The sequence below is a fragment of the Anas platyrhynchos genome, chromosome 26, assembly GCF_047663525.1.
Source record: "Anas platyrhynchos isolate ZD024472 breed Pekin duck chromosome 26, IASCAAS_PekinDuck_T2T, whole genome shotgun sequence".
Taxonomy (NCBI): Eukaryota; Metazoa; Chordata; class Aves; order Anseriformes; family Anatidae; genus Anas; species Anas platyrhynchos.
In genome coordinates this window covers 5,102,657-5,128,434 of record NC_092612.1, presented here as the reverse complement: position 1 = coordinate 5,128,434, position 25,778 = coordinate 5,102,657, and the positions used below count along the sequence as shown (strand labels likewise).

Below are 25,778 nucleotides of genomic sequence, written 5' to 3'. Positions count from 1 at the left end.
GTAAAATGAAGAGAGTGCGTAACAGAGGGCACACGGGGGAAGGGGTGCACACCCAATGATGGCATGAGAGCACAACAGAGATACAGAGCACAAGGTCTCTTCTCTGGTATCTCTTTCAAAAATCAGCACATTATAGCATCCAGATATTTTCTCATATTAGGAAAAATCAGGCAATGTTACCCACATGAGTGATCACCACTCAAACACTGTAACTTCACATAGCATTTGGCATGAAAGGCAAATTACTGGTTTGGAAGGCGGGGGGGTTAAATCTGACAGGGAGCTAACACACACACAAGTGAAAGAGGAACTCTTCACACGCTACTTTCGTGTACAAACAAGAATTTCATCACAGTGGAGCAAAAACATATAGTAGCAATAGCACAGGTGTCCTATGATCAGCAATATCAACAATAAAACCACAATCTTACCAAAGACAGGAGAGAATATTTAAGGTTTTAAAAACAGAGTCAAAAGTTAGTAATTATTTAAAAAAAAATGACTCACCCACTCACCTAGTGCATTTTAAATTGGAGAGCAAAGTTAGGAGGAAGACAGCAGCTGTCTCTTTCACCAATTACCTGCCAGTGCTAAAGTACTACATTTGCATCCACAAAATGCAATGCAAAACTAAATTTTACTGCATTAAGAGAACTGCTTAGTCTATTGCTTCACAGTTCAGAGAAAACATAGAAGACCCAGAACAGAATCTTGATGCACTTCTGTTTTAAAATGCAAGTCCTGACAACCTGACAATGTTTCATGTAGCCCCTTTATCTCAAAAAATATATAATAATAATAAAAATTAAAATTAAAAATCTCTCTCTCATATGAAACTTGAGCTATCCCAGAATGTATTGTTTCATTTCCAGCACACATGAAATGTAACAAGATATTGCACTTTGGTTGCCTTTTAAAAACAGAAGCACAGCAGAACTCAACATTATCCATAATCCTTTCATTCACATATTTCCTCTCACCTCTTTCATTTTTTAATCAGAGAATTGAATTATTATTGGCCTTAAAAGGCTGATACTTTACCACATCTTGCAAAGTACAAAAGCAACTTTACCTTTTCCCTGCTGCAGCCTGCCTTTTGTTCTTCTTAGATTAGTCATTTTTAAAATCTTCTCCACTGTGAAATCAAACAGGTCGCGCAGGCAGGGCGAGCAGGAAGGGAGGAGAGCAACCCCCGCCCACACGAACGCCTCTTAACGACGGTCTTTAGCTAGGCGATAATGGTCTCCACAAGGCACGGAGCGCTCTGCAGGAGGTCGGTACACACCCAGACCGACTGCCCGTTAAAGAATGCAGCGGTTCAGGTCACCGGATGCAGGGAGTGTCAGAGCCTGCTGCTGCCGTCGGCGGGAGGCAGAGACACTGCGTGCGTGAGATGTGAGCAAGTGGATGACCTGATCCGCATGGTGGCGGAGCTCAAGGAGGAGGTGGAGAGGCTGAGGGCCATCAGGGAATGTGAGCGAGAGATAGACTCCTGGAGCAACTCCCTGCAGGGCCTCAAGGAGAGGTACCGGGGTGAGACACCCCAAATGGGGGTGGACCCCCTGCCCTGTCGCCGTCGGACAGAGGGAGGGGATCTGGGAGTTGAGGAGGAGTGGAGACAGGTCCCTGCGCGACATGGCAGGCGATGCCCTCCCCTTCCGGCCCCACCTTCCCAGGTGCCCTTACAAAACAGGTTTGAGGCCCTGGAGATTGAGAGACCAGCAACTGAGGAAGAGATAGAAAGTGTTCCCAGGAGGATGCCTAGGGCGAGGAGGTCGACTCCACGCATCAGGACTGCCTCCACCAAGAAAGAAAGAAGGGTGATTGTCGTGGGAGACTCTATCCTTAGGGGGACAGAGGGCCCTATTTGTCGGCCTGACCCTACCTGTAGGGAAGTCTGCTGCCTCCCTGGGGTCAGGGTCAGGGACGTTGCCAGGAAGCTCCCCAACCTGGTACGCCCCTCTGATTATTATCCTCTCCTGATAGTCCAGGCGGGCAGTGATGACATTGATGACAGAAGCCTGAAGGCAATCAAAAGAGACTTTAGGGGGCTGGGACGGTTAGTGGACGGAGCAGGAGTGCAGGTAGTATTTTCGTCCATCCCTACGTTGACAGGGAGGGGTATGGAGAGGACAAGGAAAGCCCACCTGTTAAACACGTGGCTCCGGGGCTGGTGCCTATGCAGAAATCTTGGGTTTTTCGACCATGGGGCAGTTTACTCAGCACCTGGTCTGATGGCCGTAGACGGGTCCCTATCCTTTAGGGGAAAAAGGATCCTGGGCCAGGAGCTGGCGGGGCTCATTGATAGGGCTTTAAACTAGGTAAGAAGGGGGATGGGGCTGAAGCAAGGACTGTTGGGGCTGTGCCAGGGGGAGCAATGGCAAGGCCGGAGGATAAGGTAAAGGCCCAGCTGAAGTGCATCTACACCAATGCACGCAGCATGGGTAACAAACAGGAGGAGCTGGAAGCCATCGTGCAGCGGGCAGGCTACGACTTGGTTGCCATCACGGAAACGTGGTGGGACCAGTCTCATGACTGGAGTGCTGCGATGCCTGGCTATAGGCTCTTCAGAAGGGACAGGCAGCACAGAAGGGGTGGCGGTGTGGCTCTCTATATCAGAGAGTCTTTCGATGTTGTAGAACTCGAGGCTAGGAATGACAAGATCGAGTCCCTTTGGGTTAGGATCGGCAGGGACAACAAGGCTAGTGTCCTGGTCGGGGTCTGCTATAGACCGCCGAACCAGGATGAGGAGACGGATGAGGAGTTCTACAGGCAGCTGACAGAAGTTGTGAAATCGTCGGCGCTTGTACTCGTGGGGGACTTCAACTTCCCTGACATATCCTGGAAGCACAACACAGCCCAGACGAAGCAGTCTAGGAGGTTTCTGGAGAAAGTGGAAGATAGCTTCCTGACGCAGCTGATTAGTGAACCTACCAGGGGTGGTGCCCAGCTAGACCTTCTCTTCACAAACAGAGAAGGACTGGTGGAGGATGTGATTGTCGGGAACAGTCTTGGGCAGAGTGACCACGAAATGGTGGAGTTCACTATTCTTGGCGGGGCCAGGAAGGGAACCAGTAAAACCACTGTATTGGACTTTCGGAGGGCTGACTTTGGGCTGCTCAGGACACTAGTTGGTGGAGTCCCATGGGAGGCGGTTCTGAAGGGCAGAGGGGTCCAGAAAGGCTGGGCGCTCTTTAAGAGGCAAATCCTAATGGCGCAGGAGCGGTCTATTCCCATGCGCCCAAAGATGAGCCAGCGGGGAAGAAGACCAGCCTGGCTCAACAGAGAATTGTGGCTTGAGCTTAGGAAAAAAAAGAGGGTTTATAATCTTTGGAAAATTGGGCAGGCCACTAAGGAGGACTATAAGGATGTAGCGAGGCTGTGCAGGGACAAGATTAGGAAGGCCAAAGCTCATCTGGAGCTCAATCTGGCTACTGCTGTTAAAGATAACAAAAAACGCTTTTATAAATACATCAACACCAAAAGGAGGACTAGGGAGAATCTCCATCCTTTACTGGATGCAGGGGGAAACTTAGTTACAAGAGATGAGGAAAAGGCGGAGGTGCTCAATGCCTTCTTTGCCTCAGTCTTTAGCGGCAAAACTGGTTGCTCTCTGGATACCCAGTACCCAGAACTGGTGGAAGGGGACAGGGAGCAGGATGTGGCCCTCACCATCCACGAAGAACTGGTTGGTGACCTGCTACGGCACTTGGATGTCCACAAATCGATGGGGCCGGATGGGATCCACCCAAGGGTACTGAGAGAACTGGCAGAGGAGCTGGCCAAGCCCCTATCCATCATTTATCAGCAGTCCTGGCTATCGGGGGAGGTCCCAGCTGACTGGCGACTAGCAAACGTGACGCCCATCTACAAGAAGGGCCGGAGGGCAGACCCGGGGAACTACAGGCCGGTCAGTTTGACCTCAGTACCAGGGAAGCTCATGGAGCAGATCCTCTTGGGAGTCATCATGCGGCACTTGAAGGGCAAGCAGGCGATCAGGCCCAGCCAGCATGGGTTTATGGAAGGCAGGTCCTGCTTGACGAACCTGATCTCCTTCTACGACAAAGTGACGCGCTGGGTGGATGAGGGAAAGGCTGTGGATGTGGTCTACCTTGACTTCAGCAAGGCTTTTGACACCGTCTCCCACAGCATTCTCCTCAAGAAACTGGCTGCTCTTGGCTTGGACTGGCGCACGCTTCGTTGGGTTAGAAACTGGCTGGATAGCCGGGCCCAAAGAGTTGTGGTAAATGGAGCCAAGTCCAGTTGGAGGCCAGTCACTAGTGGCGTCCCCCAGGGCTCGGTGCTGGGGCCGGTCCTCTTTAACATCTTCATCAATGATCTGGATGACGGCATTGAGTGCACCCTCAGTAAGTTTGCAGATGACACCAAGCTAGGTGCGTGTGTCGATCTGCTCGAGGGTAGGAAGGCTCTGCAGGAGGATCTGGATAGGCTGCACCGATGGGCTGAGGTCAACTGTATGAAGTTCAACAAGGCCAAGTGCCGGGTCCTGCACCTGGGGCGCAATAACCCCAAGCAGAGCTACAGGCTGGGAGAGGAATGGTTGGAGAGCTGCCAGGCAGAGAAGGACCTGGGAGTGATGGTGGACAGTCGGCTGAATATGAGCCAGCAGTGTGCTCAGGTGGCCAAGAAGGCCAACGGCATCCTGGCTTGTATCAGAAACACTGTGACCAGCAGGGCTAGGGAGGTGATCGTCCCCCTGTACTCGGCTCTGGTGAGGCCGCACCTCGAGTACTGTGTTCAGTTTTGGGCCCCTCGCTACAAGAAGGACATCGAGGTGCTTGAGCGGGTCCAAAGAAGGGCGACGAAGCTGGTGAGGGGCCTGGAGAACAAGTCCTATGAGGAGCGGCTGAAGGAGCTGGGCTTGTTCAGCCTAGAGAAGAGGAGGCTCAGGGGTGACCTTATTGCTCTGTATAAGTACATTAAAGGAGGCTGTAGCGAGGTGGGGGTTGGCCTGTTCTCCCATGTGCCTGGTGACAGGACGAGGGGGAATGGGCTAAAGTTACGCCAGGGGAGTTTTAGGTTAGATGTTAGGAAGAATTTCTTTACTGAAAGGGTTGTTAGGCACTGGAATGGGCTGCCCAGGGAGGTGGTGGAGTCACCATCCCTGGAAGTCTTCAAAAGACGTTTAGATGTAGAGCTTAGGGATATGGTTTAGTGGGGACTGTTAGTGTTAGGTTAGAGGTTGGACTCGATGATCTTGAGGTCTCTTCCAACCTAGAAATTCTGTGATTCTGTGAAATACAATTAGATAACATTTCATTTACTGGGGCTAGCATCCTTTATTATATTAACATCATGCTCAAATTTTTATTCTAAAGTTTATTTTAAAAAATTCATTATTTCTAATGATAAAAGAACATAAAGTGAAGGCATCCAGTATCTACCACACTGTGTTGGGTTTATGAGGCAAGGTTTTGGCAGAGATTGCCCTCCAGACTGTGGAGAAGACCACAGTGAAGCAGTCCTCCTGCAGACTACGGAGGCCCCTGCAGCAGTTGGTTGTGCTCTGAAAAATGCTGCTGCCCATGGAGAGCCCACACAGGTGTTTTTTTGGCAGAACTGTGGCCCAAGTTGGGCCCATGCCTGAGCAGTCTGCTGCTGGAGGACTGCACCCCACTGGAGCGTTCTTGAAGAATGGCAGCCAGGGAGAAAGGGGAACTTGTTAGGAGGAAGGAGTGACAGAGGCTACCTGTTACGAAGAGACCACAACCTCCACTGCCAGCCTCTCACACCATTCAGGGCTCAGGGTGCTGAGGTGGAAGAGTTGGGAGTGAAGTTGAGCCTGGGAAGAAGGAGCAGGTGAGGGGCAGCTGTTTTTGTTTTGTTTCTCACCATGCTTCTCTATTTTTACTTGACAATAAACTATAATAAATTTCCCCTAGTCAAGGGTTTTTTGGCCATGATGGTAATTGGTGATTTCCATGTTCTTATCACAGGTTAGGAGCTTTTCCACCCTGCCCTGTCAAGGACAGGGTGTGGGAGGCTGGAGGAGGCTAGGTGGGCACCTGGCAGTTGCCACGGTCAAGCTGTTTTACTGGTAAATAATATTCATGGTGTATTTGGGTGACCCCTGAAGAGACACTCCAGAATACAGACCCAGGTCTGTATTTCCATGAAAAATACATGCCAAAACAAGCTCATTTTAAAAATCTTACCCCCTTTGCAGAAACATACCTGTCTCTAAAGGGAAAGAGGAAAAAAAGAAAGAATTAAATGAAGCATTTGCCCTGCCAATAACCATTATTTATTAATGGCAACACCTCACACATAGTCTGAATTAATCATATTGCTTACAGAGTTTGCATTTACTGCAAGGTAAGTTTTAAATTTTTATAGATGGTTAAAATAGAAATGTATCCTAAATTCTCAGAAAGTTGCAAGCATAGAGGAGTAATGACTCTAAATTTCTTTACGAGCATTATGTGGGCAAAAATATATGCTGGGTTTTGACTGCGGATTGGATTCTCGTCAGAGAGAATACTTTTCTTCTTTTTTTTTTTTTTTTTTTTTGAGCAGAATAATAAGGGTGTATTCTTATAGCTCCCTTTCTACCTCTACAATTACTTTAAAATGTTGTGAAGACTCAGCTTCTCAGCACAAGCTGAATAGGCAGTTCTTTGCCAAGATCCCTGTCCATTGTGCATTCATGAAAGCAAACATGAATGCCATTGATCCCAGCAGGAAGGCTTGCAGGCTTGACACACTCTGTGCCAAAGCAAGGGCTCTAATTAGTGATCCTTCCAGCTGGACAGTAAAGGCCTTACCCTTCCTTAGGGAATAATAAGACAGGCCATGTCTGAAGTCCCCAAGTAAGCTTTATAGAATAGGGAGCATGCAGAGAACTGCATTAAAGGCACTAAACCAGCCGACACAGGTGACCGAACAGTGAACTGTGCACTTGGCAATGAACAGAAAAATGCCTGCTACACAAGCATCATCTGGTCTTTGGTTCCTCCTGTTTGCCTGAATTACTGTCAGAATTCAAAGGACTGTAATGGATGGCGCAACTATTTAAAAGAAAGCAATAGATTTGTTGCAACAGTGATAGTTTTGAATATCTTCAAACCTTTTCTTCAAAAACAATGCTTGTTGACAATATAACATACCAATTCATAACATCACCATTCTTTGCAGAATAATGATAAAAAACTCATTAGCAGTAACAGGCTTTGAAAAATAGGCAGCATGTGTAATTTCAGCACTTCAAAACTGTTCGCAATAAAGTCACTTTTAATTATATTTCTTTATAAAGAAAAATTATCTAAAGGATTAAAAATAGAAAGTCCTTTCATAGTAAAGATTACTAGCACTAGACTGCAAACACTGTAACCAGAGAAAAGCACTTGTACATATATGCAAAGTGTACATCTAGGTTTCTGTATATAAAAGATCTTATACAACTTCTTTTATTGCATTGCTGCTTCAGAATTCTGACAACCACAATATTCAAAACGAGAGTTTCACTGAAAAAGCAGGATCTACTGAAAACAGTGGCTTATTTAAACATACTTTACATATAAGCGCATGAAATGTATAAAGAAGCATTGACATCTTGAAAGATTACAATGCCAAAAATTGCGTGAAGCTACAGTAGAAAAAAAATCCAAATGGTATATGCATATCCATTGTATACATCAATTATCTATTAACAAATTCCCAACGTAGATAAATTCCTCCTCTGTTAAAAAATAAAAATAAAAAAATCATAAGTTAACACTTTTAAAAATAAACTAGAACGTACAAGTTTACACCCTTCTAATCCAACCACATTTGCTTTTTGAAAGCAAATGCAAATTCTAAAAGTGAAATATTAAAAGTATTTAAAAACGAAAATTTTTCACTTAGAATTATTATCCTACCTTGAGAACTGCACTTTCTTTAGCCAAGCAAAATGCTTGGTCCTTCTGATGTTTGTTCCATTTTCACATCAAGTGGATATTAATTTTAACTACTAGCTTTCACTGAGAATCTTTCATTCTTGAAGAGAAATAAGAAAATTACTTATTGAAAACAAACAAGTCTCATTTCAAGATAGCAGCTTTTAGCCAATAGTTTTCTGATTTTCTACCTTTTGTTTAATACTGGTTATTCTTACTTGCCTGAAAGACTGCTACATTTCTCTTATCAGCAACATTATTATATTTTTTCTAAAAATAAGATTGAAAAAAGAGAGGAAGAAAGGCTGTAAACAAAAAGCTGTAGAATACAAAGGCAGTTAAAAGTTGGCTTCACAGCTCCTCAAAATAAATACTGAAGGATTATGATTCTGTAACCACAATCAGGATCTTTTTTACATCAAAGCTAGAGAAAAAGTAATGATATTAGTGCTTTGGACTCTAAATGGAACATACTGTTATTGCTGGGCAATAACTGTCCTTGTGCTGAGTGACAAAAAAAAAAGGGGAAAAGGCGCACTTCCCCTCCCACATTCCCTGTATATCTCTAAAAATAAAGGACAGGTGAATATTCAAGGTGAAAATCAATATAATTTTTAAGATAGCCAGGAAGCCTTTAAATTACCTGAAGCACATTCTGTGCTCATTTAAAGAACATTCTGTATGCAGGCTGTAGTAAGAAAAGTATCTGTAGAATTAAGCAAAAGATCAATGAACAAATTTTCAGTGTACCACAAACACAAAGAATTCATAATGTAATAGTTATAAAACAATTGACTTTATGATTGTTTAATATTATCACAGGCTCATAGAGATGTATATTCAAGGTATTATAAGGTTGCATTAAAGAAGGTCACATTAAAGTGAGGACAATAGCTCTGAATCTCAAAGGATTTGGTCTAAGAATGTATTGGAAAACGAGAGATTCATAATAGTTTTTTCAGCCTGTTTTAGCATGTTTTCTAATACCATGAAGTCTTATGACATATTTAAAGTCAGTTTAAAGCTTATTTTTCTTCATTAAGACAATAAAGTGTGTTTTTCCTACATTCATGCTATCTCTAGCACTTTGGTTTGCACTTCCGGATGCAGCCCAGCTAGTATGCATTTTCTTCTACATTCACTAATGAGGTGGTACAAAAATAAAAATAAAAATCAGGGAATAAATTAGGAGACTAAAATGCAACCTACAGTGAGATGCAATCTACAGGTGGAAAAACATAAAAATTGAGAAGTATGTCAGCGTAAATTCATAGAATCATAGAATATCCTGAGTTGGAAGGGACCCTTAAGGATCATCAAGTCCAACTCTTGACACCGCACAGGTCTACCCAAAAGTTCAGCCCATGTGACTAAGTGCACAGTCCAATCTCTTCTTAAATTCAGTCAGGCTCGGTGCAGTGACCACTTCCCTGGGGAGCCTGTTCCAGTGTGCAACCACCCTCTCTGTGAAGAACCCCCTCCTGATGTCAAGCCTAAACTTCCCCTGCCTCAGCTTAACCCCGTTCCCGCGGGTCCTGTCGCTGGTGTTAATGGAGAAAAGGTCTCCTGCCTCTCGACACCCCCTTACTAGGAAGTTGTAGACTGCGATGAGGTCGATTGTTAATTGATTGTTAAGTGATTGTTATGCTCTGGTAAAAGACGTATTCAAGTGGAGAGAATATCTGTCCAGGCTTGGAGTCAATCATATGCAGTCAGTAGAACCTGGCTCAAATAACAAAACCAGTTTCTGACACTAGGTCCTTACTGCTTCAAAAATGAGCAGCTACGTTCATTTGATGCTAGACACTGCCCCTCTGGTAGTCTACCCAGGGCCTAGAAGGGACATACCTCCAATCTCTAATGACCTAATAGGTGGGCTGGCAGGAAACTGGCCATCCAGAAAATGACAGGTCCAAGTTTGAGGTTTGATAGGAAGGTTTTGAGAGCTCTCGCTTTGTCACAGCCTGCCAGTTTTCTATGCCCAGGAGAGAGCTCTACTCTTTTTCTTCTCATGGTTTTATTCTCCATCTGAACACATAGAAACTGGCTTCAAAGTCTCAATTCTCCCCACACTGTGATCAAATAAATGAAGTAGTATCAAGGCTCATTCTGATCTCTCCACTCTAATTTATGTACCAGAGCTCTCTAAATGGCATCTGACAGACAAACTCCCTCTGCACCCATGTCTCTGGCTGGACAGCAATTCAAATTCAAATAATAATAATAATAATAATAATAAAGCTCTCTGTCTTTCCTTCCTTTTTTGAAAACTAAGCAGTTATCACAATGACAAAGAAAAATGACTGCCCTCCTTAAGACATATGCAAACAACAGATGATTGATGATTATAGAATTTGGCTTACAGAACCTTAGTAACCAGTCAGAAGAACTGCCAATGGCATATATATGTATACAATTTTACCACATGGCATCAACTTGTACCCACCTCTGACTGCCACACACCTTAAGTTAGCACCACTCAGTCTGCAGGAAGGGGCTGTTACCTGCCTTTAATGTTAAATGTTTAATGTCTAAAAAACACACTACTGTCTATAGAACTTGTTGGAAGTCTCTCACCAAACATAAGAAACTTAACTAGCTTAGCAAACGAGCCAACCTTTCAGACTTTATGTTTATCCCTACTACTGAGAGCAGTACCACCACGATGAGGCAGAGCTGAGAAGCCTGCATGTGTGGAAAGAAACCTCACTAATGTACTGCACAAGCACTAAGCTTTACATACTGCTCAACATGAGCATTAAAATAATGGTGTGCTTTGCAAGCCCTATAGTTTTTAACAAATAAAAGAATCTGAAAAGCTGAATTAGTAAGTATTTTAGGAAAGACTTAAGTGTTAAATATTCTGTATCACTGAATTAAAGCTGAAAGGTTCCCATGTTATCCACTCTAAAAATATCCACTACCCTGCTTTACAGCCTTTTGGAGGCTGTTTTCAGCTACGATGGGGGAATAGACCCCAGCTAGACCTCACACGTATCAGACAAGCCTCAACTCCAATGCAAACGGAGCTGTCTGACCACCAACTAAGGCTCATGAAGTGACTAAACACTTCCTTGACAAGTGCCAAATGCTGATCTAAAATTCCAGATATAAACATGTAGGTAACATAGAGCCACCACTGTGGGCTCTTTATACATACAGCAATTACTTTTTTTTTTTTTTTTTTTTTTTTACTAATTCAGACACCTTAGCAATTACCTAAACTATAAACTTTAACGCTCCCACAATCTATTCCCTTTAGGTTTATTACTAATTTTCATTTGAAACGGAACACCTGAAGCAATAAAACTGCTAAGCATTCATATCTATCTTGAGAACAGTAGTTTCCTAAAACTACTATGAAAGAGCCCACTATATGAACTGCACTGTTCAAACCTTACACTAACCTACAGCTTTTGGGGATTTATAAAACTCCTTGCAGAAGAGAATGTGCAGCATTTGTACACTTGGCATGGATTCTGCTATTCATTAGAAAAACTTTATAAACACTGAGTTTTTTCTGACACCACAATGATCATTCATGTACATACACATATACATGCATGCATATAAAATGGGTGAAACCTATAATGCTTAAAAATACAAAAAATTGAATGTACTTATGTGTATTCTTCATGATGTCAGCCAGGTCCTTAGAAGTATACTGACCAGTCAAAAATAACAGTATTTTTTACAGTGCTTATTAACAGTTACATCAGTACAGACTTCTAGAGAAGTTTCATGGTTAAACTTCTGACTTTAAGATCACATTTTGTTTTTTGCTTTTTTGTTTGTTTGTTTGAACTGTTCGTCTGTTCATGCTGAAATTTAAGATCTGATTTCACAAATTCAACTTTCCAGATGCCTTAAGAGCCAAGAATTAAATTCTGGATAGCCTTACTGTCCACTATATTATGCATATATTGAAACAGCCAGCCTCTTAATTAGCTGATTATACAGGGAGTTAACATCCCCTTTTTTTGCATGGAGTTACCTCATTTGGATACTCACGTTGCAGTCACATATTCCTCATGTTTCTAGCAGAAATACTTTATAGACTAGTCCATATAGGCAGCTTGTAAGAAGGACTACACGAGGACCTACATGAGAAACCAGAAAATAATTTCTCTGCCATGCCATCTTGCAGGACGGAGGGGGAAGGAACCACCACCAAAAAACACTTCAGTTTCATCTCTAAAACACTGCCGCCCCCCAGAGGCAGCGTTTCGCGAGCTGCAGCTCTGTCAGCTAAAATTTGCAAAATTCGAGCAAAATTTGAGCGCCTGAGAAACATTGCTGGGCGTTTTCGCGTTAACCGGTGCAGACAGAGGTAACCGTGATAACATATAATGGAAAACCAGCCTCCGTGAGCAACATCACACCGCAGGTTAGACATGATTTGTTCCCAGGTATTGCTACCTAACCACACACGGATGGGATGGCTGCAGCTGTATTTCTGCCTCTTTGGGCCCCGGTATTAGTTATGGCAATAACGGGGTGTCACGGCGAAGAAACATGTCCGCCCCGGCACTCGAACCCGCAACCCCCGGGTCTGGAACCGCCCCGCCCCGCCCCACTGCCCTCTGCGTGCGCACCGAGCGGGGCTGCCAGGCGCATGCGCACTGGGAGCCTCCACCCCCCCCCCCCCCCCCCCCACACCCTCATGGCCGTGGGCGGTGGCCGCGCATGCACAGTTGAAGCCGGGGGCAGCGCTCTGGGTGTCTGGTGCCGTGGGTGGTGTTCCCACTGGATCGGTCTGGGCAGATACACATGCAACCCCATTAACTCTTTTAGAGTAGAGCGAGGGGTTAAGCCATCACCTTAAGGCTTATTCTGTCTCGATTCGTAGAGGCTTGTTTTTTCTCTATTTTGAATTGTAAGTGACTTTGCTACCGGCTCGGTATGCGAAGATACATCGGAGGACACGCGTCTCTATGTAGCTGCCAGGACCCAAAACAGGCTCCGCCGGTAGGGCGAGGTAGGGGAGAGGGGGGCGTGCGCATGCGCGGTGCGTCCGCGTGAGGCCGGCCAGGCCTGTGAGGGGGGTGCGGGCGCGGCCGCCATGGGGAAGCTGAACATGGCCGTGCTGCGGTACCTCAGCGGGCAGCACTTCAGGGTGCTCACCGCGGTGAGACGGGACGGGACGGGGACAGGGGAAGGGAAGGGAAGGGAAGGGAAGGGAAGGGAAGGGAAGGGAAGGGAAGGGAAGGGAAGGGAAGGGAAGGGAAGGGAAGGGAAGGGAAGGGAAGGCGCAGCTCCCCCCCCTCCCCTCCCGTCCCCTCCCCGCTGATGCCGCCGACCGTTCCCTCTCGCCCCCCGGCAGGTGGAGATGGGCATGAAGAACCACGAGATCGTGCCTGGCAGCCTGGTGGCGCCCATCGCCAGCCTGAAGCACGGCGGCTGCAACAAGGTGCTGCGGGAGCTGGCCAAGCACAAGCTCCTGGCCTACGAGCGGACCAAAAGTGAGTGTGGGGCCTGCGCTGGGAGCCTCCTCCCGGTTCTTCAGCGCCACAGAAGTGCGGTAGCTTGGTCATTCGGGTGTCCGGGGCGTTTGTGAGCCCCGTCTCGCCTTGGGGCTAGCTGGGGAATGTGAACTCCTTCAGCAACAAATGGTGTTGGTGATTTCTGAGATTCATGGATTCGTTCGTCCAAATTCGTGGATAAAATAAATAATTGTTAGCTAAGGTAGTATTTAAGTTCACATAGGGATCAGCCCAAATGTGTTACAGTCTTACAGCAGACAAACTGGAGCGGACTGCAAAAGCCTTATACCTTCAGCCGGTCAGGAACGATCACTAAAGTAGTATTTATTCTGTCCCATTCTGTTAGTAGCGTTGGATTTCCTTTAGTCTTGCACTTGCATCTGGCTTTGCAAGCACAATGTGGGAGTCTTCATGAAATTCATCTCCTTTTTGTCTCCGTTTTTCAGACCATTAAGGTTTGGTTTAGGTCTTTGAAACAATCCTGAATCCTTGCCGTGTCTCCTAAGTAATCATCTTTCAAAGTAATCCTATGCAATTTGAACCATTGTCACTGCCTGCGTTACCAAGGGGCTAACAAAATGTCTGCTTTTTATCCAGTTAGTTTTCAAAAGGCTTGCACGAATTTAAACTTACTGTCAAGTTGGGTTGATACTAGCCAACAGTGAAAATACTATTTGAGTGTTGTGTACCATAAGCAGGAAAAAAAAAAAAGAGAGACCAAAATGAAACTTCTTTTAAAAGAAACACATGCATAATATGGAATGAAATGTTGTGTAATTTATTTTTTCCTAGCTGTCCAGGGCTATCGGTTAACTAATGCAGGATATGATTACCTTGCCTTGAGAACTCTGTCTTCCCGGCAAGTCATCAGTTCTGTTGGAAACCAGATGGGTGTTGGCAAAGAATCAGGTAATTTAAAAAAGTGTTTTCAGTATATAATTTTTTTTTTTAGAAGAAATGGGTCTGTATTTTTGTTAATTTGTTGGAAACTTGGTGAATTTACCTTTGGATAGTCATATCAGTTAATCTGTCAAACACCAAAATTTATGGTCACTTCAAGTTCTGTGTGAGTCTTGACTACATCTGATTTTTTTCACAAGTGTTGTTCCACTTTGACCATTTTGTACAATTCTTGGATGGTTCCTTAAAAGGTATTTTGCAAACAGGTGACAGTTGTCTTGTGACTTGCAAAGAATTTTGAAGCCTTCTGTCAAAAAGATTAACATCAAATGTTTCATCCCACCTAAAAAAAAAAAAAAAGTAATATACAGTCCAAACTATTGGAGTGCTATCTTGGTTTCTCATGCTCATATGTTGATTGTAATTTGGCACAGCATGTCTTTTGTCATTAAAAAATGACGAAAAAAAAAAAAGAGGATTATTGGGGACAAATGGTAAAAATGAAACATAGCCAATTGCTAACACTGTTTTAAAGTAAGAGGTACCTTGAGTTTTCTGTCCAGTCAGGAGAAGTCTTTTCTAGTGTGCCATTAAGTTACTTCTTATCCCCTAGTCTGAAATATGTTTCAGATCAGATGGATGGTTCAACCAGATGATCTTGGAGGTCTTTTCCAACCGTAATGATTCTATGATATTCTACTAGTGGAGCAGCATAATCTCTTCACCAATGACTTCTTCTTGTTCAGATTTGTAATACATAATATACAAATTTGGTTGTCTTTTCTGTTAAAAGAAGTGTAGTAGACTTTGCTATTCCAGAAATAGCAGTTACAAGAAGTCAAGTAACCGATTTCTCACTGCACTGTTGCATTATATACCTGTCAGATACCATTTATTTCTCAGATCTGTGCTGCTGTTTTTTCTCCTAGATATTTATATTGTTGCAAATGAAGACGAGCAGCAGTTTGCAATGAAATTGCACAGGCTTGGAAGAACTTCCTTTCGCAGCCTGAAAAATAAGCGTGACTACCATAAGCACAGGCACAAAATGTCATGGCTGTATTTATCCCGGCTAGCAGCAATGAAAGAGTTTGCCTACATGAAGGTAGGTGGTTGTTTGCACCATATTAACAACGATGTAATAGTCTGGAATGTACTTCTCAGATTATCTTCTCATCACTTCATATTTGCAGTATATGTTAGGATGTATGCTTTTTATTTGTTTTTTTTTAGTGGACTTAAAGTATACATTTCAGAGAATGACAGTGCTGATGCATTTTGTATACTTTCAAGTGACAAAATCAAACTTTGCCATGGAAGTCGTATGGAACTGAAGCAATTTCCATAAAATTTCAGGTGAAGCTGTCCAGTCATCTGAGTCTTAATAAAGGCAGTGAATAAACTATCGCCATTTCACTTAACCTTGTCTTAGGAAAGACTATATGCTAGGGAAAATTCGTGAAGTATCTACTAGTATTTTAGTCTTGTCAATTTGGATCACTTCCACAAACATAATTACAGAGTATTTGTTAGGTCTGTAAGCGATGAGTTTCAAACTGGGAGGAGAGCACACTGAGAGCAGCCCTGCAGAGAAGGACTTGGATGTTCTGGTGGATGAAAAGCTTGACATAAGCCAGAAGTATTTGTTTGCATACCTGAAGGCCAGCAGCCTCCTGAGCTGCATCAACAGAGGAGTGGCCAGCAGGTGGAGAGAGGTGAATGTCTCCCTCTGCTCTGCCCTTGTGAGGCCCCACTTGGAGTGCTGCATCCAGGTTTGGGGCCCCCAGCACAAGAAGTATGTGGAGCTGTTAGAGTGGGCCCAGAGGAGGACCACAAAAGGTGATCAGAGGGGTGAAGCACCTCTCCTGTGAAGAAAAGCTGAGAGTCAGGGTTATTTAGCTTGGAGAAGAGAAGGCTTAAGGGAATGCTAATAGCAGCCTGCAGTACTTAAGGGGGCCTACTGGTAAGCTGGGGAGGGACTCTTTCAGGGAGTGTTGTGATAGGACAAGGAGTAACAGTTTTAAATTAAAATAATGGTAGATTGAGATTAGATACTAGGAGGAAATTCTGTGCTCAAGATGGTGAGGCACTGGCATAGGCTGCCCAGAGAAGCTGTGGATGCCCCATCCCTGGAGGTGTTCAAGGCCAGGATGGATGGGGCTTTCAGCAGCCTGGTCTAGTGGAGGTGTCCCTGCCCATGGCAGAAGGGGTGGAACCAGGTGGTCTTTAAGGTTCCTTCCAACCTGAGCCATTCTGTGAATCAAGTGAATGATTTGGTAAATATGGTTAGAGCAAGCTAACAGAGCTACAAAATACTATGGCCTACCTTTAGTTAATCTTTAATGTAGTGTAATACTGGATATTAATATTTAAGAAGAAACTTTTGCCTTACTGAGACTGAGTGTGGATTACCTGACCAGGCCAAACTGTATTTACAAGAACTGTTGAACCTTTTTCTAACACCCTATTCCCAATTATCTGCTGGTGGTTTCTTAAGCTAACAGACCAGATACGATTCTGCTGTTTTTCTATCCCGTTGTGTTTTCCTGCCACCTGCAGGATAACTAAACTCTGGAAAATACAGAAGCATAGTTAGTAGTGAAAGTTCAGATTGCTCTTCCTCCTTAAGCACATGATTTGACTTTTACAGTTAGCAGTTGAATAATGTGTAGGATGCTGCTTCCGCAATGGTGCTTAACTGCTTATCTTATAGTTGTAGTTTGTCAGGTATGTAATGTTTTCTTAATGGTTATCTTTTATTTTTTCAATATGTTGTCTCTTTCCAGGCTTTGTATGACAGAGGATTTCCTGTTCCAAAACCTGTAGACTACAACAGGCACGCAGTTATTATGGAACTCCTTGATGGCTACCCTTAATAAGTTTGGAAGCTTGAAGTCTGTTTTACAGAAACCCTAGCAACGATAGGTTCAGTAAGACAGCAGGGATGACGTTTTTCCTTATCGTGTGAGTCAGTTCTGATCATGCTGAATAAAGCATGAATAAAGTCAGGCCCAGAACGGCTAGGGTTCTGCTTCATTATATTTGGAGAAATTGGTGAGAGAAGGAAAACTAAAAACATACTCTCTTTGTCCAAAAAGACTGGTGGAAATAGACTTTTTTTTTTTTTTTAAGTACGGAATACATCAGAGGAGCAATGTGATACAGAGGTTAGTGCTACAACCATTTTCTACACAGAAATTTTATGTTCTATATGTTATCTATTCAATGATATTCAATATTGATATATTCAGTATATCAAATATTCAGTATTGAGTTGTGTATCCTCCACGTTCTGAGCTCCAGTTCATGATCCATGTTGTGGTAAAGATTCAGGTAGGATTACAACTTGTACAGTTGCCATTGTAGAACTTCTGTGTTGATTTTTTTTGGGGGTGTTTGTTTTTTGTTTGTTTTATTTTTTATTTTATGTATTTGTGTGCATTGAACGCTGTTTTTTGCTCAAGGAAGATTACTTTTCTTCAGTTTTTCAACATCCAGAAACATGAAAAAATGTTGAATTTTGTATGTGAATGAATGGCTTGTTTTGTTTCCGTAGCAGAATGCAAAATAGCTATTTGATACTCTGTATAATGTACAGTAACAAAGGTTCAGTGTAATTAATCCCAAAGTATACAGTTGAAGAGTTACATTGAAGAAGTGCCTTTGAAGACTTTATTCTATCCCGTTTCCCCGCCTTTGTTAAATAGTTCCACATCTGTCCTGTAGACAGAAAGCTTTAAAGTTACATGTGGGCATTGCAGGTGAGGCTTACCATGCTATCCCAGTTCTGCAATTTTAACTAAGCATTTCCTGAAGGAGATGCTGTACTAGATGAGAAATTATTTCAGGTGATCAGCATCTCAGAAGATACCAGTTTAGATGACTTCCAAATTCAAAGAACAAATGATATATTTTATGATACAGACCTCTGGCTATAAGAAATGTCACCAATTAATTTTGCTGTTAATATGAAAATATTCAACAGCAGCCTATTACAGAGCTGCTTGAATTCCATTGTGTTTTGTTTGTATGTGCAACTGATATGTTCTCATAACACTACAGTGTTGCATTCAGGCCAAAATATATCACAAATTAGCTGTAAATGACGGCTTCTTGACAGCTCCTGGTATAATAAGACAGCTGCCTATTTATTCTGCTTGTAAAAATAAGGTGATGTCTATTCTGCGCACTTTTGGGGCAAAACATATACTTTGCTTTTATTCTGGAGTTTATGCTGGAGTATATTCTGGAGTGCTTTAAGCTTTTTTTTTTTTTTTTTTTTTTGGCTTTGCCTTATCCCCAGCTTAGTCTTGAAAACACTTTTTTGTGAGACATTTGAATGGCATTTGAATACAAGAAGACCTAAGTTACCTAAAACAATCCAGACATAAAAATTCGCTGATCCATTGTTTAAATTAGGCAGCATAACCATCGTGTTTGATAGGAGTACAAGAGACAAAGGGCTTTAGTTAAAACGAGGGATTTAACCTGGAGATAGGAGAAGCTTTCTCCCCATGAGGGCAGTGTGGTGGAGATTGCACAGTATGTTTCCATCCCTGGAAACTTTCAAGCCCGCATTGGTAGAGCTCTGATTAGTCTCATCTAATCTCAGAATTGACATAGCTATGAGCAGAGTATTGGACTAGTAACCTCTGGAGATCCCTTACGACTCAAATTGTGACCCTGTCATTCTCTCAGATGTAACTCATATGCCTTGTCTATATTTTTAAATTAATTCCTTCAGGGTTCAGGATATTTTCTTTTTTATTTAACTTTCCAGATGCCAAGTACACCACATCGAAGACCCTGCTGCTGTCTACAGTGAATTAATGGATCTAATTGTAAAACTTGGCAATCATGGTTTGATTCATGGGGATTTCAATGAAGTTAATCTCATACTGGATAATGATGATCATGTCACTATGATTGATTTCCCTCAGATGATATCAACATCACATCCAAATGCTGAATGGTACGTACAAATGATGTATGCAAAATAAACCAGTTAAGTGCTGATAACAACAAATAGTCAACCATGATTTGTTTTCATAAGCCTGCTTCAAATTCTTTTTCTACTGTTTTCACCATACATTACAAATGCAATTTGTTTCGTGAATGAGTAGAAATCTCCTTAGGATAAATGTGTAATTAATTGCTTCTCAGTTAATATTATTTCTTTCAATTAAGAAATGAATAGAAATAATCTGCATTTATGTATGTATACCTACACGTGTACTTTCTCACTTCGAGTCACTGATGGTTATTAATATTCAAATAAAAGGCAAGAAAGTAGAGTAAAAGTTTGTCATACCAGTAGACTTTATTTCCTTGATTATTGCATTTTTACAATTCTGTATTTTTTAAACAGGTATTTTGACAGGGATGTTAACTGCATTAAGGAGTTTTTTAAGAAACGCTTCAACTATGAGAGTGAGCTCTTCCCATCATTCCAAGATATCAGGTAAAAAATGCCAGCTGACTCGTAATTCCCCCATGTTATGGTAGTTACGTTGGTTTTCTGAGAAAAATGGATGCCTCTGAGAGATGATTTTAGAAGTGAACAGGGGGAAAAAGAGCCAATTTGAAATATTTTTGTCATTCTTACAGTAAAAAGGATCCATACTTTCTTCACTGGCAGTTACTAAAAGTGGTTTCCAAAAACTGAAGCACGTCTTAAAATCTGCTGTCTCCTTTGTCTTACCTCTTGCAGCTAGGGGAAGGAGATACATCCAAATGCCGTAAATGTTACGGTGACGCAGAATTAGTTTCTCTGACTCTTAAAACCATATTTAACAGTCCTGGGGGATCAAGTATTAACTTAGTTTTTAATTTTAAATTTAATTTTCAAAATGCTAGTACATGTGGTGACTGCCTCTTCAAATATTATCTTCAAAATTTTCCTACTGTAGCTTGTCCCTTTTGAAAAGCAAACAATTTTCTCACATATTTTAAGAGCAAAGCTGATTCAGTTAAAAGGGTTTTATATCACTCTGAGCCCTTTCTCAAAGGGGAATTGTCTGTGTGTGTGTCAACATGTCCTTCATCGTTCTGTTTGCACAAGCATAATTTAAGTATTATATTTGTTAAAATCAAATTGCTTGCTTTCAGTAAGTGCTGATTATGAAGATGGAATCATCTTGTATGAAAGTCTGGTTCTGTCAGGCTACATTCTGCTAACTACCCAAAGCCCTGCACTGTATTATGTTACCTATGTTCCAATGGAGTATACTCTTTTTGTTAATAGCATGGTAATTATAGTCTAACTTGATAGTATTTTTAATCCAAAATACAGCATAATGATTTGATATATTAAAAGAAAGCTCACTTCTATTTCTTTCAGGAGAGAGAGTTCTCTTGACATAGAGATTGCTGCCAGTGGTTATACAAAGGAAATGCAGGAAGATGATGAGCTGCTTTTCCCAGAGTGCTCTGATGAGGATGATCATACAACAGAGGAGAGGGAATTTGTAGAAGATGCTGAAAGTAACGCCAACTTCCTCAGCCAAGATAAAGAAAACAATGCAGACTTCATATATGAAGTGGTTTCTGAAAGCAGAACCTCTGAAGACTTGTTATCACAGTGAAGATGCTGAAGCCACAGAAAGTAGTGAAAATTCACAAGGACTGAGTATGTCAGAGTTGAGTTCAGCCTTAGAAAAGGTTGAAGGGCAGTCTGTGCTTTCGAAGTCCAGTGAAGATGCAGAGAGTTGTGCACTTGGTTTTTCTGAGCACAAAAGAATACCTGACAATGCTGCTGAAAATCAGACAGAGGGCAGCAGTGGTAAGGACAACGATGAATGCCCTGATCTGGTTGACTTGTCAACTTTAAATAAGGAATTGAGACCTTACAGGTAAATACTTATATTTACTGTCTAGTGGTGTGGTGAAATTTTCTTCTTTTTTCTTTATTTCTAGTAATAATGTGAGTAAAAGTTTTTTTTTATATTAAAACGCTGCTGCTGCTAAGTAGCTTTGACAAGTGAGTTTATAATTAGAGTGCTCTTTCTCAGCCTCTGCCCCTCATTCGGCTGAAATTAGCAAGAACAAGCTCTTTGGAATATATTATTCAAATATATTTTACTGAACGTCATACCATGTGGCTTTTAATGCCTTTACTGACACACTTGGAAATTCCTTCTTACCTTTAAGCTAACCCCTTCTTTTATATAAAATTCAAACTATTAGTTTGCAAGCTCCCCATGTACCTGAATGCATATATAAAGTTCATATACCCTGTTTTCTTTTTGAATTTTTCCTTTTTCATGAAATTCTACGCCTAGGCAATGTACAGAATCTGAATTAATCTTTTTAGTGTTCTGAAGCTTCTTTTTCTTACACTACTTTGTGTAGTATGTATGTGGCTATTGCACTATAATCCTTCCTGTCATAAAATGTGTTTTTTGAACTAGTGTTAATATTTCAAATGTAAATGTTCTTTCTGTAGTACTCAAATGTTCTGCTAGCACTTTTGATTGTATATCAAAAAAATGACTGAAACATGATGCTCACTGAATGGAATAAAACATTAATTTACATATTTTAGAAATTAGGACAGTATGGTTCATATTGCGGAGCACAGAACAAGAACTAAAAGTACGTCAGCCAGCAGTGTTGGGAGCTGTTCAACCATTCCACCGGTAATTATTACTGCTACTGTCTAGTTTACTCTGATACCATCTTAGGACGTAGCTGTTGAAGATATTTTTACAAATACGTAGTTAGCAGTAACTGTCTTTAAGTGATTACTACTATGTACATCTTTGGTTTGTAGTTCCATGTTCACAGAAAATAGGTCTGATGCTTTCTACATGTTTACAAGTGAATTATATCCAGTGCTGTACTTCATGTGTTGTTCTTTGCTCTTTCACAAAAGCTCTACTCCGGCATTAGCAACTTTAATTTCATTTCTGTTGCTAGAAATCAATTCTGTTGCCCATAATTAATGTTTTTGTATTTTAAATTTGCATGCGTGAGTAAAGATTTAACTTGGCCTTTTTTCATCTGTCTTTTTAACACATCTCTTACCACATTTCTGAAACATAGATATGAATTCATTGTAGTCATGGTGTCTTTGGCAATATGAATTTGACTTTGAGCATTACATAAATCAATACTTTGTGGCAGAATTTTACATCTTTCTTCATCCCTACTCAGTATACTATCCAGTATGGCTACCTCTATCACATTTTAAAGAGTGTGTCTAAATTTTAAATGGAAGAAAGGCCAGTTTTATGCATAAATAAATGTGTTAGGGAACAGCATGTTTGCAAGTTGTGTAAGACTTTTACAGGACTTCGTGTGAAGGAAAGAGAGACTTTTGTTAGTCATCCCTGTTCTTACTGTAGGACATGGCCTTGTGCCTTATTAAGGAGAAAAAGAATTAGCCTTGAATTATGAAATGAAGTAAAGAAGAGCTAGGATAAATGCTAGGATAAATGCTAGGAATCGCCTGGCTTCTGATCCATGCGATACATATTTTTTCCCTTTCAGTTTGCTAACCTAAATGTGTAGGATTTCTTTTGGAATCGCCTATAGATCCCTATTTGAAATTATATTTCTGTACACCAGTAGGTGGTAGCAGTGGTCACTCACTGTAGAAACCTTCCTGATTGTTTAGCGAACACATGTTTTTTCTGTAGGCAGACACATCGAACTTGTTAAAATATTCAAATGGCATTTAAGTACCTAATATTCTGTTCTAAAAGAAAGATAAAAGCAGAAGCAGCTTTCAAGAGATTCAGCCACATAAACATCCTGTGTCAATTTACTTTGTGTAATCTTTCCATTTATATGCTCTTACGCTAAGTAAAATGTTTCTGCCCATTGTTAAATCTTATTTGAACTTTTGAATACTAGAACTAAAGAAAGGATATGCATGATGAGCTATTTGTAACATCAGAACGTGATTGCAAAACTAAAAACACAAAAGACACTGCAGTAAGACCCACTGAGCTGCTTAGAGCCAATGCCTGTTACTGCTTCTAGCACTTCTCTGTTGTTTATATAGCTTTCTCAATGAAGAAACACATTAAAACATAAGCAGGTTTCCAGATTAAACACACAGAAGGAATTCATATGGGCATGTATAAACAATAGCAGTAATAGCAGTAGGTGCAGTCATAGCTGGGTGACTGTGCCAAAAAGAAAGCCTTATGAGTTACAGACAATAAGCTATTCCAGACAAAATAAAATGTCTTGTTGTGCTTGTACAAATCTTTGTAGGGACTGCTGCAATTTAATTATAGGAAATAATGCAAACTATGCAAAAATTTAAATAATAAATGATAGATTTGTTTATTCATTTTGCTTACAGTCAGGCTTAGGATGATGGAGAGACTAGTGAGACTTGCATGCTGTGGTTGAGCAGTAGTATTTTGTGAATTTACATTTTTGCATAGTGAAAATATCTGGTATTTGTATTGCAAAGTTTCTTCTAGCGAGCCTTGTATGAACTGTGAAGGAAGTCATCTGTCCACTGAAGTGGGAGAAGTAGAGAAGCCTTCTTTCAGAGCTCTGCCTATAAAAAGCAGAGGATGACAATTGTCTTACTGACAGAAGAAAAACATCAGTGGCCCAGTTTAAACTAGTTCTTACCAGCTTTCCTCAGGAATTTCTTCTGGAATATTTTTAAAGAGCATTCACAGATTTAATTTCCAAAATGCTCTTGTTTAAATACTGAGTTCTGCTAAGCTTCCGAGGAAAGAAAGACAGATCTTATACTACTCTTTTTATTCACATTTTTGATAGTCAACCTGCATGTGGTAAAGCTTAGGAAACTACTATTCAGGTGAATACTATGTAATTACTACAGCATTCTTACTGAAATCAGGATTGGGTACCTGGATTTATTGACTACCTTGTATTTGCATAATTTAGTTGTATTAGTCACAGCAGTTTTTAAACAGTGCCAAAAGAATTCTTTCTGGTTCCTGACTTAACTACCAACTTACTACTTAATGTGCTGACAGTATCATAAACAAAAAACAAGGCAAGAGAAATTGGGGTAAATGCAAAAGAAATGTTACTAGATTGTGGGGTAATTTTGCACCAGCAGGTACCTCAGCTCCTCCATGCTTCTCTTAGCCCTGTCCTCAGGTGGAAAAAGGGGGAGAAAACATGATGATGTAAAAAATATTCATGGGTTGTGATAAGGACAAGGAGATCTCTCCTTGTGCTGGAGCAAACTCTCTTGGTCCTTTTTCTACTTACAAGATGTTTGTCAAATCTCCAAGCACAGGACATTATCATTTTTGCTGAAGGCATATGTTTTGCACTGAAAAGTACTGGTTCATTATGATTCCTGAATGAAAGGCACCTAAACTCTGCAAGATATCACCTAAGATGCTTTTTATTAGAGCTAACGCTAAAAGAAAAAAAAAATAGCACAGGTGATCGTACACCCCTTCAAATGCTAGAGCCCTGACCCTGACTCCAAACCACATAGCTATACTGTAGACCTTGTCTGTAGCAGAGGTTCTCCCCTTTCACTCAGTTGAGATAATTACATGATTTTCTTACAAAGAAACAACTCTGCTTGCTCAATTTCTGCTGTTGAGAAGAGGTGAAGTTCTTATTATAACTTCTTTCTGCTCTGTTAGATAAAGGCAAGACCACAGAGCAGTGGTAATCACTGGAACCAGGCGGAAGCTGCCTGCAGGCTCCTCTGTCCCAAGAAGCTGGCTGAGTTTGCCCCAGGCCAAGGGATTTGTGCAGCCCCACAGGGGGTTCTGGGGCCACACAGTATGGGCAGCACAGCACAGGGCAGGCCTGGGCAAACTCGAGTTAACCCTGGTGTGGATCACCAGCTGCTCAGCGCATGGTGGTCTTCTCGACAGGTTCACTACCACATGTTCATGTTAGTACTGAGAATACAGTATCATTATGGTAATGTTAGTACTAAATGATGTTCAAAAACTTCTGATACTGAATTGTTTATTTATTTGTAGGAACTGGTGAAAAGGAAGATAAAACGTCAGCTGACAAAACAGCAGAAGTCTGCTCTGAGGCGACGACTACAGAAAGGAGAGGCAAACGTTTATACCAAACAACGTCGAGAAAATATGCACAACATTAAGTCAAGCTTGGATGCAGCTAGTTTCTGGGGATAATTTATCATAGCTGCCACCGAACATGAGAAAACTCACAGTACATACAGCTAAAACAGTTACCTAATAACCAAGCATCCTTTTATACAGTGGAGGAAAAAGTTCTTAACGATACCGTGTATTTTTGGAAACTAATAAACATCACGCTGGTTCCTCTGGTTTTGTTTGCATGATTTTATTTTGTGTTCCTAGTTAAAAATATCGACTGTGATTTAAAATAAATTAGTAGTACTAGGTACGATCATTTAAGTACAGTATTTCCAACAGTATCTTGTTTTAGGTCAATTTTACTGTTTTTGTATAGATTAAGAATCTTCTGATGTGCAGAGGATTCCTCTTTAAAAATTTTCCTTTGTTCCTACAACATAAAATTTAAATGTGAAATTCTACCC

At 41.5% G+C, this 25,778-nt stretch overlaps 1 non-coding gene and 1 pseudogene across 2 annotated transcripts; one reads left to right on the top strand and one right to left on the bottom strand.

Annotated features, from left to right (window-relative positions):
- Window positions 1-6,497: 6,497 nt before the first annotated feature.
- Window positions 6,498-12,454, bottom strand: LOC113840457 (uncharacterized). 2 transcript variants are annotated; one of them, XR_011805026.1, is made up of 5 exons: window positions 12,318-12,454; window positions 11,910-11,998; window positions 8,542-8,604; window positions 7,881-7,998; window positions 6,498-7,699 (listed from the first exon to the last, which is right to left on the bottom strand). It is a non-coding gene; the product is annotated as an uncharacterized protein (transcript). The 2 variants fall into 2 exon arrangements; XR_011805025.1 differs by having other exon boundaries at window positions 11,910-12,451.
- A 437-nt stretch (window positions 12,455-12,891) lies between these two features.
- LOC139999534 (serine/threonine-protein kinase RIO2-like) lies at window positions 12,892-25,546 on the top strand (annotated as a pseudogene).
- The last annotated feature ends 232 nt before the right edge of the window (window positions 25,547-25,778 follow it).